The sequence below is a fragment of the Hemicordylus capensis genome, chromosome 6 (genome assembly GCF_027244095.1).
Source record: "Hemicordylus capensis ecotype Gifberg chromosome 6, rHemCap1.1.pri, whole genome shotgun sequence".
Lineage (NCBI taxonomy): Eukaryota > Metazoa > Chordata > Lepidosauria > Squamata > Cordylidae > Hemicordylus > Hemicordylus capensis.
This window is the reverse complement of record NC_069662.1, coordinates 27,408,514-27,421,783: the sequence shown is the minus strand read 5'-3', so window position 1 is coordinate 27,421,783 and position 13,270 is coordinate 27,408,514. Positions and strand designations below refer to the sequence as shown.

Here is a 13,270-nt window from a genome sequence, read left to right as displayed (position 1 = left end):
CTGTAGTAGTGTAAAGTCTTCCCTTTGGGTCCAGACAGGCTTGGACTGGCCCACAGGGCAACAGGGCATATTCCCAGTGCGCCCCATCCTTGGGGTGCCCATGCGCACTGCCGCACTCGGCAGCAGTGAATACCCCCACCCTTAATTACCCATTCCGCTCAAAACCCGGCACCCTCCCCACATACATTCCACCACCCTCTCAGTGCCCCCAGTCAAGTCCTGGGTCCAGATGCTTCTGTTGGTATAGAATAGGGCTGCCTGCATCCTATATTGTGTAAGATTGTAGTGGAGTGTAGCTGTGCTGACTGAGCTGTGAACCATAAAGCACAACTCCCATTCATCTCACAGAGGTGCAGCCATGTTAGTCTGGCACCACAAGGAATAACAGATCTGGCATGGCATAAACTTTTGTAGCTGTGAGCCAGTTTTGTAAGTGAGAAGGTCTGTGCTTTTCTTCCTTTCTTTCGAATTGTAAGCAGGGGGAAAGACAAGCATATGTAAGTGGTACACTCAGAGGTCAATCACACAAGTGGAAACTGTGTGCTACCCAGGTTTGGGAGCTGTATGCAATCTCAATTTTCAGTTGTGTGGGAGCAAAAAAGTTTTTAAAAGGAGGGAGAAGTTATTGTGTGGAAGTAAGGTAGGAGGATAATCTGGGTAGCTTTTCCTCCTACCTTGCTTCCACACAATCACTACTCCTATCTGGCTGTTTGAACCCACACAACCAAAATTTGGGAGCACACACAGCTCCCAGACCTGGGTAGAACACAGTTTTAGATTGTGTGAATGACCTCACCGTCTGTGATATTTCTCTGACATGCTCAAAGACATACAAGATTCAAAGTTCATTCATGCAATAAAAATAGGAGTAGATGCAAAGGTGTTTTACTCTTTTCAAAATTCAAAATTCAAAAACAAAAGTCCATTTGCAGAGCACTTTTGCCTCTGAGATTCAGGAGCCATAGAATCATCAGCGCATGTTCTATTATATTGTAATTTTTATAGGGACATTCATAATATGCACATTACTCCATATTTATTAATTTTTTCTGGCTGTTCTGATGATTTCTACATGTGTTATCTTTTATCAGATCATGATGATAAGATTTCTTATGCGGTTGCCAAGTTTTGCCTAGTTGCCAGTAGAATTCATAAGACCATGTAATATATTTGAACAACTAAATATTATTATCTATTAAGGATAGTTGTTATATATTGAGTTGGTTTTTTCCTTTTTTCCCTGCTTCCCCATAATCAATGTTGGTGTTTTCCCCAATATGTTTAAATGTTTCTAGGAACCCTTAGGAATTTTATGTGTTTTCATCTTTTTATTTTATTTTATTTTAGTTTAGTTTTAACTTTTGCTCTTCTGTATTTGCTGGTAGTAAAATATTAGTACTACTACTCCATGTTAGACAGGTCACACACTTCCAAGGACCAGTTCCTTGCCAGGTTGTCAAGGGCCACCTCCTGCTCCAACAGGTGCTGGAGCAAGAGGTAGGTGGAGCTTCAAGTGCTGGAGCAAGAGGATATCTACATCTCCAGGGATAAGATGTTGAGGGAGTCCATGCTCATACTGCCACTCATGGAGCAAGCGCCTGGGCCTTTCACTGGTGAAAATGAGCTGCAATCGCTCGGCAATATGGCATCTTAACGGGAGCTGCCAAGGTTTGCTTCACCTATTTGGTCCATCTATCTCCAATCGGCAAGATTGAAGATAAGGGAGCAAGTGGAGTTTGACCTTCCCTCTGGGTGATGTCTAGGAAGATTCCAGGTTTGATAAAGCCTGGAAAATGGCCGACCAACTCAGGGGAGGGATCTTTCCACACAAGCCCTGGACTGAATAGGATGAAGCAAGATCACCAGCCTTCCGAAAGACAGCCTGCCTCCTTTTCTTTACTCTTTTTTTCCCAATTCTCTGAACCTACAAGACTTTTCTCCTCTTTTTCGCTCATGTATTTTAGACCTCCTCCTCCTCCTTCTAACCTCCCATGGACTTTTTAGCAGATCATTATGGTGCACTACATTTTGAGAAGAGAAGAGAATCAGATTGAAGAAACAAAGAATTTTATGGTCTTCCTACCTTTAATTTGGCTGTACAGCATGACTGCAGAAATCTGTATCCATTTCAGTTTCTATTCTGGTGCCCGCTGACGGATTGTCAAGGACTGGATTGTTTACACTACAGACAAAGTGTTTTATTGCCGATCACAATTAACAGATAAGAAGATTTAACAACATCAATGAAACCTTGATCGGAAAGTTTATAAGATTTACGGCTTACTCTCGACTAGGGGTGTGCAATTCGGATTTTTGGGTGATTCGGCTCGGACCCAAGCTGAATCACCCCCGTTCTGTTTTGTGCCCGAATCTGGGTCACCCGAATCACCCTTGATTCGGTTCGGATTCAGATTTAATCTGAATCCGAATCGATTCGGGGGGTAAAAAGGGGCCCAGGGGCAAAATTTGGGGGTGGGGTGGTAGTGCCCAAAGGGTAGAGTCTACCACCCCAATTTCAGGGGGATTGGGCAAAGTCCTGATTTTTTGTGAATTTTTAAAATTTTTAGTGACTTTGGGGCAGTTCGGGGGCATAGCATGGGATTTGGGCAAAAGGAGTGGGGTGGGGTGGTAGTGCCTAATGGGTGCAGGCTACCACCACAATTTCAGGGGGATTGGGCCAAGGGCTGATTTTTGGTAAATTTCTGAAATTTTCATGTCTTTGGGGCAGATTGGGGCATATTGGGGCAGAAAGTGGGGCCTGGGGCAGAATAGTGGGGTGGTGTGGTAGTGCCTAATGGGTGCAGGCTACCACCACAATTTCAGGGAGTTTGGACAAAGGGGTGATTTTTTGAGAATTTTTGAAGTTTTGGTGACTTTGGGGCAGTTTGGGGGCAGAAAGTGGACCTGCCCCAAAAGAGTGGGGTGGAGTGGTAGTGCCTAATGGGTGGAGGCTACCACACCAATTTCAGGGGGATTGGGCACAGGGCTGATTTTTTGAGAATTTTTGAAGTTTGGGTGTCTTTGGGGCAGATTGGGGGCACAAAGTGGATCTGCCCCAAAGGAGTGGGGTGGGCTGGTAGATAGTGCCTAATGGCTGGAGGCTACCACCCATCCCCAATTTAAGAGTGATTGGGCAGAGGGGGGAATTTGGTGAATTTATTTTTATGAGGTTTGTCTTCATAAGGTGAAGTGTGCTAAATTGATTACTTCCTCATATTATTCATAGTAAAGGAAAGTGTGAAAAAGTGAAAGTGGGGTCATGAGAGTTGTTTAATTGAAAAAAATCTCATTTGCTATGATAGAATGAGAATTCACACCTCAGAAGGACTCTAATTAGCTGAAGGAAATGACTGGATTGAGGTAACTGAAAATTTATTTTTTATTTACTATGTATGATGGACTATAATTTTAGTTTTATTGGTTTGGTTTGTTCAGGAATTTGAACCTTATGAAGGTTTCTGTTACAGCTATCTCGGAATGATTTACAGTAATGAGTCTGGATACTTTTTTCTGCAGCGTGGAGAATTACATTATCCCATTGGATCTTATTTTAATTGTGGTTTGGGAACTATTATTCACAGAGATAAGCTCTTTGTACTAAATCGGAAGGATCTCATCGTTAACAGGTTTGGACATTTCCTGGGCACAGGATTTAATCCTCTCACTGGATCTTGTTATTGCTGTGTTTAGTCTTTCCCCCTCCTTTACTTTGAACATAGATGGCACTTTTTGCAAGTTGTAATTTCAACCTTTTGCCACAAGAGGGGATTAGAGTGTGATAGATTAAATTATTAAATCACTGAATCATTAAATTGAATCTATTGTAATTGAATCTATTGTAATTGTATACTTTACCAATATTGCTTTTGAAAATTACTATTTTTCTTTAGAGTTGAAAATTCTTTTTAGACTTGGACAAGTATTTGGATGTATCTTTTCAGTTTGGACATATTGTAATATGGAGAACTACATTCGATGTGTTATGTGGAGAACTATATTTTCTGGACTAAAATTGGGGGGATATAAAGAAGATACAGAGATATGGAGAAGTTTAACATGGCCCCTGTGCAAAGATGACATGCAAATTTTTGAAGTGTTTCATATTCTTTATCCTAGACCTTTCTATTATGGTTTCTTACGGTGGTTTGGATAAATTTTCAAGCTTTTATTGTTCTGTCTATTGTCATGGTTGTGTCTGGATTACATGGATTTCTTTGGAAACTAATACCAAATGAGCTATTTGTTTGTTGATGTTTCTTTCTTTCTTCTTTTTATTGATTGGCAATTAATTTAGGGATTCTATCGTGGCTCCTTTTGATAATAATGTAAGAAGTATTTTTAATACTGTGACCTTTCTTTTGCATTCCCAATGTTAAATTAATCATGGTCTTACATTTAATGTTTAGGGAATTTAGTACTGGCTTCATTCCTTACATTCCCGAGGGTAAACTAACTACTGTCTTACTTTTATTTAGGGAGATCTATTTTGTAATACTGATTATAACCCAATCTGATTTTTGAACTGCTTAAGATGTTCCCGATATTTTAAATAGCTTTGTAATCTTTTTTACTCTCTTTTAAAGAAGAAATATGTTTAAGTAAGAACATTAATACTTTGAAATTTTTGGCTCGCAAATACCAACAACATTTTTAAATCTAGGAAGAAAGTCTGCTTTATGGGGCTTGTTAAGCTGATTTGAATTATATGAAATCTTATAGACTTACTAAGATATGAACCGGCTGAAGGTAAACCAATTGCATATCGTAAGAGATATTTGAGATGCCTCAAAGTTTCCCCTTCCTCTCAAAAGGGAGGAATGGAAAACCTTGGGACACTCAGCAGAGGGATGCTGGTTCTTGCCAAAAGCTGACTGTTATGATTTCCCAAAACAATATCTTAAAACAATTATTCCTTTTATTAGATTATCCTAGTCATTAGGTGATTAACAGGTCCATTGGGGGGTTGCTCAAGTTTCTGTATTGATAGATATAGTGTTAGAAAAGATTAATAAGCTCTATTCCTTTCCCCCCTTTTATCTTTATATCTGAGATGCAGGCATTTAAATTTGGAAGATAAAACTAAGAAACTTTTTAAAGATTAATGATTCATTTTTTGTTATTTTTATCCTCTTTGGTTTGTTAGTCTTTAAGGCAAATTACATTTGGAAATTAAAACTCTTTTTTGGTTACCAGATTTTAGCTATCAGAAAGGACTTGTAATTACATTTTATAAGACTGAAATACCAGAAAAACTTTTTATATCTCAAAACATTTGAATTATTATCATATTTTTGTTACAAGAGTCTTTTGGGACTCCTATAGAACACCCCCACCCCCCGTGTAAGCTAAGAGACAAGAAACTAACTAATAATAAAACAGCTGTGAAAGGTTGCCTTGGAGAAAGAAAGAAAATTTCAACAATGGCTGGGCAATTGTCCAGTGCCAATGAACAGTGCCAGATGTCTGTGACCAGATTAAGGAAGTCTGAGATGATGAATTGCACACATCAGAGTGAAACTGAAATACCCGCTGTCAGAAATTCTGAAAATCTTCAGGAGCTTTAGAGAATACTGTAGCTCCTGGAATATGGTGCAACAATTAGCCAACCAGATCCCAACAATGGCCAAACAGAGCGATTGTGAATTGGCAAAAGTAAATTGGCAAAGTGGGCAGACAAAAATTTTCTGAGGCAGGACCTGATTCGGTTCAGAGATAAATGAGGAAACTGTGATGACATTAGCACTTAATAATACCTCCAAACTAAGAAAGCATTCAGCCATAGGCCCTATGGAAACAAGGAGCTCTTTACTGATTTAGCTGATTAAGAGTTTCCCCCGCAAAATTTGGCTTCAAAAGTGATGAACAGAGCAGCCAATCCACCCAGAGGCATATCTATGGAAAATAGCACCTAGGGCAAACACTGAAATTGAGCCCCCTGTCCAAACATCTGACACCCATCTTTCAGATAACTTTACCATAATATCAGCTGAAAAATACAAGTCAAGCTCGTTCATCTTTTAATATTTCAAAAACTATTTAGCAGTGGGCATAGACAGACCAAAAAGGGCTGGAAAACTACAAATTTCAGTATGCTGGACCTCATGAAATACCCAAATACTATGTGGAGGTTTACTTGGAAAACTAAACAGAAGTGCCTGTCTAATTCTCTACTATGCATTGTAGCATCACTATTACATAAGTTTTAAAATTAAATGGAGAATTGGACTTTTCCCAGATACTCTGGAAAATAATTAAAGGATATGCAGAGTAAACTGTCTCACTGCTTGGAATATATTCTAGTCTTTCAGAAAGACAGTTAAAATGAGAGAAAGAGAGCAAGAAACTCCCAGTGGGCGTTAATACTAAGGATTTTACATGGATTCAAAGACAAACTCACCATTAATAGCCATATTATTAAGACATCACTTAACTCTCTTATCACAAGAAGCAAAGTAAGAGCAAATGAATACAATTCTAGCTCATAAGCTTCAGTATTCACAAGCCCTGATTCTCTGTACATAGTGTCAATCTGAATATGTGTACAGTGTCATATATATATATGTATATATATCTGTAGCCTCTTCAGGGGGCTTCCTAAAGGCTGTTGGGGGGTGTCTGCAAAGGTTCCCCCTCCCCCCGCTGGCCTCTAGGGCCTCACAGGGATCAGTTGAGGATGTGCAGTGGCCATTTTTAAAAATAATCTTTTTTTTAAAAAAAATGGCAGCTGAAAACAAAATGGCCACCGTGCATGCTCAAATAGCCTCTGCAAGGCCTGGCATGACCTAGGGCCTCACAGAGACCATTTGACCATGTGCGGTGGCCATTTTATTTTCGGCAGCCTTTTAAATTTTTCTTTAATGTTACAAAATGGCGCCCCCCCTTCAAGTGGCACCCAGGGCATGTACCCTGCCTGCCCCACTCTAGATATGCCCCTGAATCCACCACGTGTTTTTTCACCCCATCCAAAGAATCACCTTCAAATATCCTTGTCTCTGAGCTGACAGGAAGGAACTGTCATCATACAGATTTGACTCCATCAGGCTGTGTAGCTGAATGCAGTTCATCTGGCCATGCAGAAGTAGTAGAACAGACTCAGGCAACCCTTATTGAAGGAGAGGCATTAAAGGAGGTCCTGTCTGAAGATTTGGACCCCAGAGATACCCATGCAAGCCCATTGGATATTACAAAGAGGCAACCTAGTGCCCAGCATGACTATGAAATAGAAATCTGTGCATTATGTCTGCAGCTGGGTTTGGATCCTATACGGGAGGCAGATTTGACAAAGCCTCTGGCCCAGAAAATACAGGAGGCAGGTGAGCAGGAGGTGAATATCCATCTATCACTTGGCAAGGTGGAAACCTTGCAGGATTTCCATGATCAACCTATTCACTACTCATCTTTGATCTTAAGCCCTGGAAATCCACCCTTGCCACAAACCTCTGACCCCTTGTTTGGGCTGAACCAGCATCTGGTGCCTTTAATGCTTCCATCTGATCTACATGTGAATTCAATAGGTGTCCCCATGTACTGGGCAAAGACTGTAATAAGGTCTATCTATCTATCTATCTATCTATCTATCTATCTATCTATCTAGTCTCCCCAGTGGCTCTCACATCGAGGTTTTAATAGGTGAGTTTCCAGCTACTGCCCAGAATTGACTCTGAATCACAATCTCTCCTTGCTCTCATGGAATGTCACGAGGTGGGGCTCGAAAAGTTCTGATTTAATCTTTTTAAAGTTTATAAGACAATTTGACATTATTTTTATGCAGGAAACTTGGATGTTAGAAAATTTTTATATACCTAATTATCATTATTGTTTAAATTATGCGTGTCCAAGCCAGAAAAGTGGCAGGCCAATGGGTGGCCTATGTCTTTTTATTTCCTTGGATTTAAAAGCGGTGATTACTAAATCAGAGTGGGTCATTGCAGCACTGTTGGAATTTGGTAGCTTTACATTGTTGTATATTAATTTATATCTACCCCCAGAACATCTTTGTGCTCAGGTTAGACATCTTTAGAAGCGAGTGGAACAGTATCTTGAGACATGCGACCCCTGCTAACTTGGCAAAGAGGCACCTTTTAACATGGTGATTCTCTTTATTTCGCAGAGGGAGAGTGACTGGCCCTATCCTATGCCTCAAGTGACTGTTGCTGGTGTTTATCTTACATTTCTTTTATATTGTGAGCCCTTTGGGGACAGGGATCCATCTTATTTATTTATTTTTCTGTGTAAACTGCCCTGAGCCATTTTTGGAAGGGCAGTATAAAAACTGAATTAATTAATAATAATAATAATAATAATAATAATAATAATAATAATATTAATAATAATAATAATAATAATAATAATAATAATAATAATAATAATAGACCTTGAAAAGCACCTCAACACCATAGGGGCCACAGAAATCCCCATCAGCCAATTACAAAAAGCAGCTTCACTGGGAACAGCCTATATTCTGCGACGATATCTATAACAACAGCAATAACATTGACAATAAAATTCAGCCATCCCAGGTCCTTGGGAAGGACTCGAAGTCTGGATAAAACAAACCAGTCAATAACACCTGTCTGACTGTGTAAATAAATAATAATATGTAGACAAGAATCCCTCCACATATATCATCTTAGGGGGAGATTTTAATGCCAGAATGGGTGCCAATAATACTACCTTGTTTTCAGCCTATTATGAATGCCCACCAGGAGATGAGCATAGTTCTCCCCTCTTTCTTAGGACATCCAGGGATGTAATAAGTAATGTGGCAGGTTTATGTTTGGCCCATCTGACCAATGCACTGGACCTGTTTATTTTGAATGCCACAGTTCCAGGTGATTATCCAGGCCAGTTTATGTTCTGGTCCAATCACAAATTGTCTACTATTGTCTATCTGCTGATTTCCTGGAATTCGATCTTACACACTTTGAAGTGCTGCTCAGACCGAAAAGTGACCACCTGTCAGGCAGTGATCTGATTCAGAAGATTTTGAGGAGGAACAGCCTGACCCACAGTCTTCTGATACGGTCCTGCTACGGGACACTGAGGAGGAAGCTCATGGTCAGAGAGCTTACCTATTATGGAACAGCAGGACGTTGCCGGGGAGCCATTGTCCTCTTCAGATGGGGAGGAGCCAGGACCATGCAGCAGACCATTGAGCTATGTGGAGCATCAGCGTGACCGCAGAAAGGAGCACATTTTGTACAGAGAAGAGGCAGCCGTTTAGCTGCAAAGTCTGACCAGGGAGGCATCTGAATCTGTAACTGCAAAGGCAGGCGGGACCTTAATTGGCTTCACCTGGCAGTTAACCTTGAAGAGGTACAAATTCAGACCTCTCACTCTGTACCACACTGGTTTCAACTGACCACTTTGGTGTGCATTTCCAGCTCCTTGCTTTGTGCAACTTGTTCCTGATTACTCCTGTGATCTTGATCCTGTAACTGGCGATCGACTTGTGACTCTCTTCGGAACCCCCTGTACTATGGAACTGGCAACCAACCCCTCCCCTGGCACTGACCCTATTGGACTTGGCCCCCAATTATGATTTATGGACTGGTGATTTCTAGGTGGTAATTTCCATGATCAGCGTGGAGAGAATCCATCTATGTGGTCACTAAGAGTTGACACTGACTTGATGGCACTTAATCAATCAGTTTCCCTTGACTTGTCTTTGCTACTAGTAAAAGCTTATCCTACACATTCCTGCTGTTGCTTGATTTATTGTTGGAGCATGTGCTCGTGACACCACCTACCATTGGTTTTCATCTTTAAGCCCCTGGTGAGTAATGTCAAGGCCACTTACAATCAACAAAGTGATGCTTTAGAGCAGGGTTTCTCAACGTGTGGGTCCCCAGATGTTATTGGACCTCAATTCCCATAATCCCCAACCCTAGTGGCCTTTGGTTAGGAATTATGGGAGTTGAAGTCCAGTTACATCTGGGGACCCACACATTGAGAATCCCTGCTTTAGAGGAAGCTGGGCCCCTTAGAATTAGGTGGTGTGGACAAATTAGTGAACTGGTGAGCAGTTGGTTAAAGTTAACCCTGCTAACTTGGCAAAGAGGCACCTTTTAACGTGGTGATTCTCTTTATTTAGCAGGTGGAAAGTAACTGGCCCTACCCACCCCCAGCACAGTACCTCCTGTGACTGTTGCTGCTGGTGCCAATCTTATGTTTCGTTTTAGATTGTGAGCCCTTTGGGGCAGGGATCCATCTTATTTGTTTGTTATTTCTCTGTGTAAACCACCCCGAGCCATTTTTGGAAGGGCAGTATAGAAATTGAATAAAATCATCATCATCATCATCATCATGGAAGAGGATTCCTCACTGCATTTAGCAATGCTGAATGCTGAAGCAGACCCTCCTTCAGATTCTATCTTGGATCTTTATTAAATCCTTATTGAAAAGTCACAAGTATTCATTATGAGAAGTACACCTACATCACCGCAGAACAGATCCAGATCCCAAGGATGATTTGACTATGAATGTTGCAATGCAAACAGGGAGTTAATTAATATTTTTATTCAACATAGGAGGGATCCCTCATCTGAGTCTAACCAGATTATAAAGGAGGCAAAAAGACAGTTTAATCACTGCAGAGCAAGAAAAAAAAAAAACTAGCTTTGGAGCAATCCTGGCAACAGCTGATAGAAGTAGCCAGACTTAACAAATTCTTCTTTATTCTGGTGAATTATTTTGGGTTGCTCTGTTCAGGACTCAACATCCCTGACTTGTTGCATTCCAGTTATGGTATGGGAGGCACATTTTAATGCACTTTTTGGTTGTGCCAATCATCCCAGTCCTGAGTCAGAGCTCTCACTCAAAAGTACTCTGTATCAATTGCAGAGGTCAAACAACTTATTGATCAACATAAGAGTGGCAAAGCCCTTGGAAAAGATTTTATCCCAGTTGAGATGATCAAGGCTAATCCCGAGTGGTGGGCACAAGTGTTGGCAGCCACGTTTACCTATTTAAACAACTCAGCCCATATTCCAGAGGACTGGCAATTGTGGTAACTATCTTTAAAAAGGGTAATAGAAATGTGCTATCTAATTACAGAACCATAAGACTACTTAATATTATTAGCGAAATGTATGCTAGGTTATTAACTCAGAAACTCGTGGACTGGTTAGAGCAGGAGCAATTCCTGGAAGATGAGCAGACAGGTTTTAGACTAGGGTATTAAACAATTGACCACTGTCTGGTTGTACAACATCTAGTTGAGAAATATACAAGATCCCCCAAATCTTACCATATTTGCCACATTAGTAGACTTTAAGGCAGGCATTTGATTCAATTTCTAGAGTACACTGATGGTCCAGCCTGCATAGCACCTCGATTAATAAGAGGATCTTGCTGCTGCTGATCAAATTTATGACAATACAAGCCTTAGAGTGAGATTCAACTGGCAGGGCCAGTTATCTAGGCCTATTATTATTTCTAGGGGGTCAAGCAGGGGTGCATTTTGGCCCTTTCATTGTTCAATATCTATGTAAATTCTTTAATCAAGTGCCTGCACGGCTTAGATATACACACCCCAAAGTTGGCAGATAGACAGCTTCCTGTACTTTTAGATGTGAATGATGCAGTCTTTTTGTCTCAGTCACAAGTGGGGATGAAAAGCGTTCTTAAGGCCTTAGCACTCTATTGCAAGGGAGAGTAACTGAATATTGATCAGAAAACCAAAATCTTGGCCTTCTCTAACAGGAGGAAAAATAAATAAATGGAGGATTGACAATCACAACGTAGAGCAGGTTAAATGTTTTAAGTATTGGGGGGCTGTATTTCAGGAATCTGGGATGAAGACTGCCCAAGTCAGTTATGCTGCTGCTCAGGCACAGAGAAGTGTCTCAGCAATTTTCAACTTCCACAGGTGGCAAGGAAGGATGTTCATTCTGACTGCCATCAACTTATTTAAGACAGTCGGCTCAAAAGTTGTATGGGACTCAGCGGGGACCCTGTTCTAACTATTCCCTCCTGGAGTGGGTCCAAGACAGGTTCTTAAGAACATTATGAGGCTATTCACATGATGGGAGAAAACCAGGCTAGCGGAGGCTAGCCCGATTTTCTCTCATTGTGTGAACCACTGGGCTTGGCTGCGAGCCTGGTGGTTCTTAAGCAGGTCATCCACTAAAGTACCCCTCCCCTTAAACCGGGTTTGCAGAGAGAGCGCTCCGCAAACCCAATTTTTGTAATTGTGAGTTGCCACGGCGCGACTCCGTGCTGCAGCAACTCACGAGTAGACCCCCAACCTGGCTTCGGGGGTCTCTCCAGCATGCCCTGCGTGCTTGCTCAGGGCATGCTGGACCTTTTGGGGCCCACGCGTTCCCCGATCCTCCCAGCCCCCACCAGCTCCATAACAGAGCTGGCAGTCATGTGTGCAGCCAGTCTGGCTGCCCAGGGCTGCTGCCCTGCTTGTATGCAGGGAGAGTGGGCTAAGCCTGCTCTCCCCGCTAACCCTCCCAAGGCTCTTCTCACGGATCATGAGAAGAGCCTTTATATTTGACCCCCAAATGTATTTCTAATGCCACTTTGAGATTGGAATTGGGTGTGATCTTGATAGAAGCCAGAGCTTGGTATCTAATACTAATAAACTAGGCAAGAATCAACTTATTGCCCCCTTGTCTCCTTCCCTTGCTACTATTGGATAGGCACTGCTTGATCTGGGGAGATAATTGTGTTAGAAAAGTCCATAACTATGGTCTTTCACCTGATGCAATCCTCTCTGTGGGTTTGGACAGGGCCCAGGAACTTATGAAACAAAGGATCTGAGGTACTAAGTTTCAGAAAGACCTGTCAAAGACATCTAGGTCATTCCATCTGCTCGGTGGTGGGATGAGAATTCACCCAGCAGATTATCTACTTCTCTTTACTTTCCTCAAATGTAGAGCCTTTTCAAGGGTCCATATGAATGTCCTCCCTTCAGAATTTTTGGCTGGTAGATACAGTAGAATTCTAATTGAGCAGAGATATTGGCCCTGTAACCCTGATGAGACTGAGTCAGTTGCAGATGTGCTCCTGCAGTGTGTCTTTTATATAGACCTTAGGCGAAGGTTAATTGACCCTCTTTTACATAATCTGCCAGGTCGATCAGATGAATTCTACATAAAATATTCGCGTATAGATGTGGATTTGTCTATCACACAAACAATTGCAAAATTCTGTTGTTCTGCAATATGGGTTTGTTGCACTCTGCTCGCTAATGGTTAGATCCAATGTACAGTTATGTTATTAAGATGACTAAAATCTTATATTGTTTTAGATGATGTGTTAC

General features: G+C 41.3%; 1 non-coding gene across 1 annotated transcript; it reads left to right on the top strand.

Annotated features, from left to right (window-relative positions):
• The first annotated feature begins 3,997 nt into the window (after positions 1–3,997).
• On the top strand, positions 3,998–4,108 carry LOC128332236 (U6 spliceosomal RNA). Its single transcript, XR_008310639.1, has one exon. It is a non-coding gene; the product is annotated as a U6 spliceosomal RNA (small nuclear RNA).
• The last annotated feature ends 9,162 nt before the right edge of the window (positions 4,109–13,270 follow it).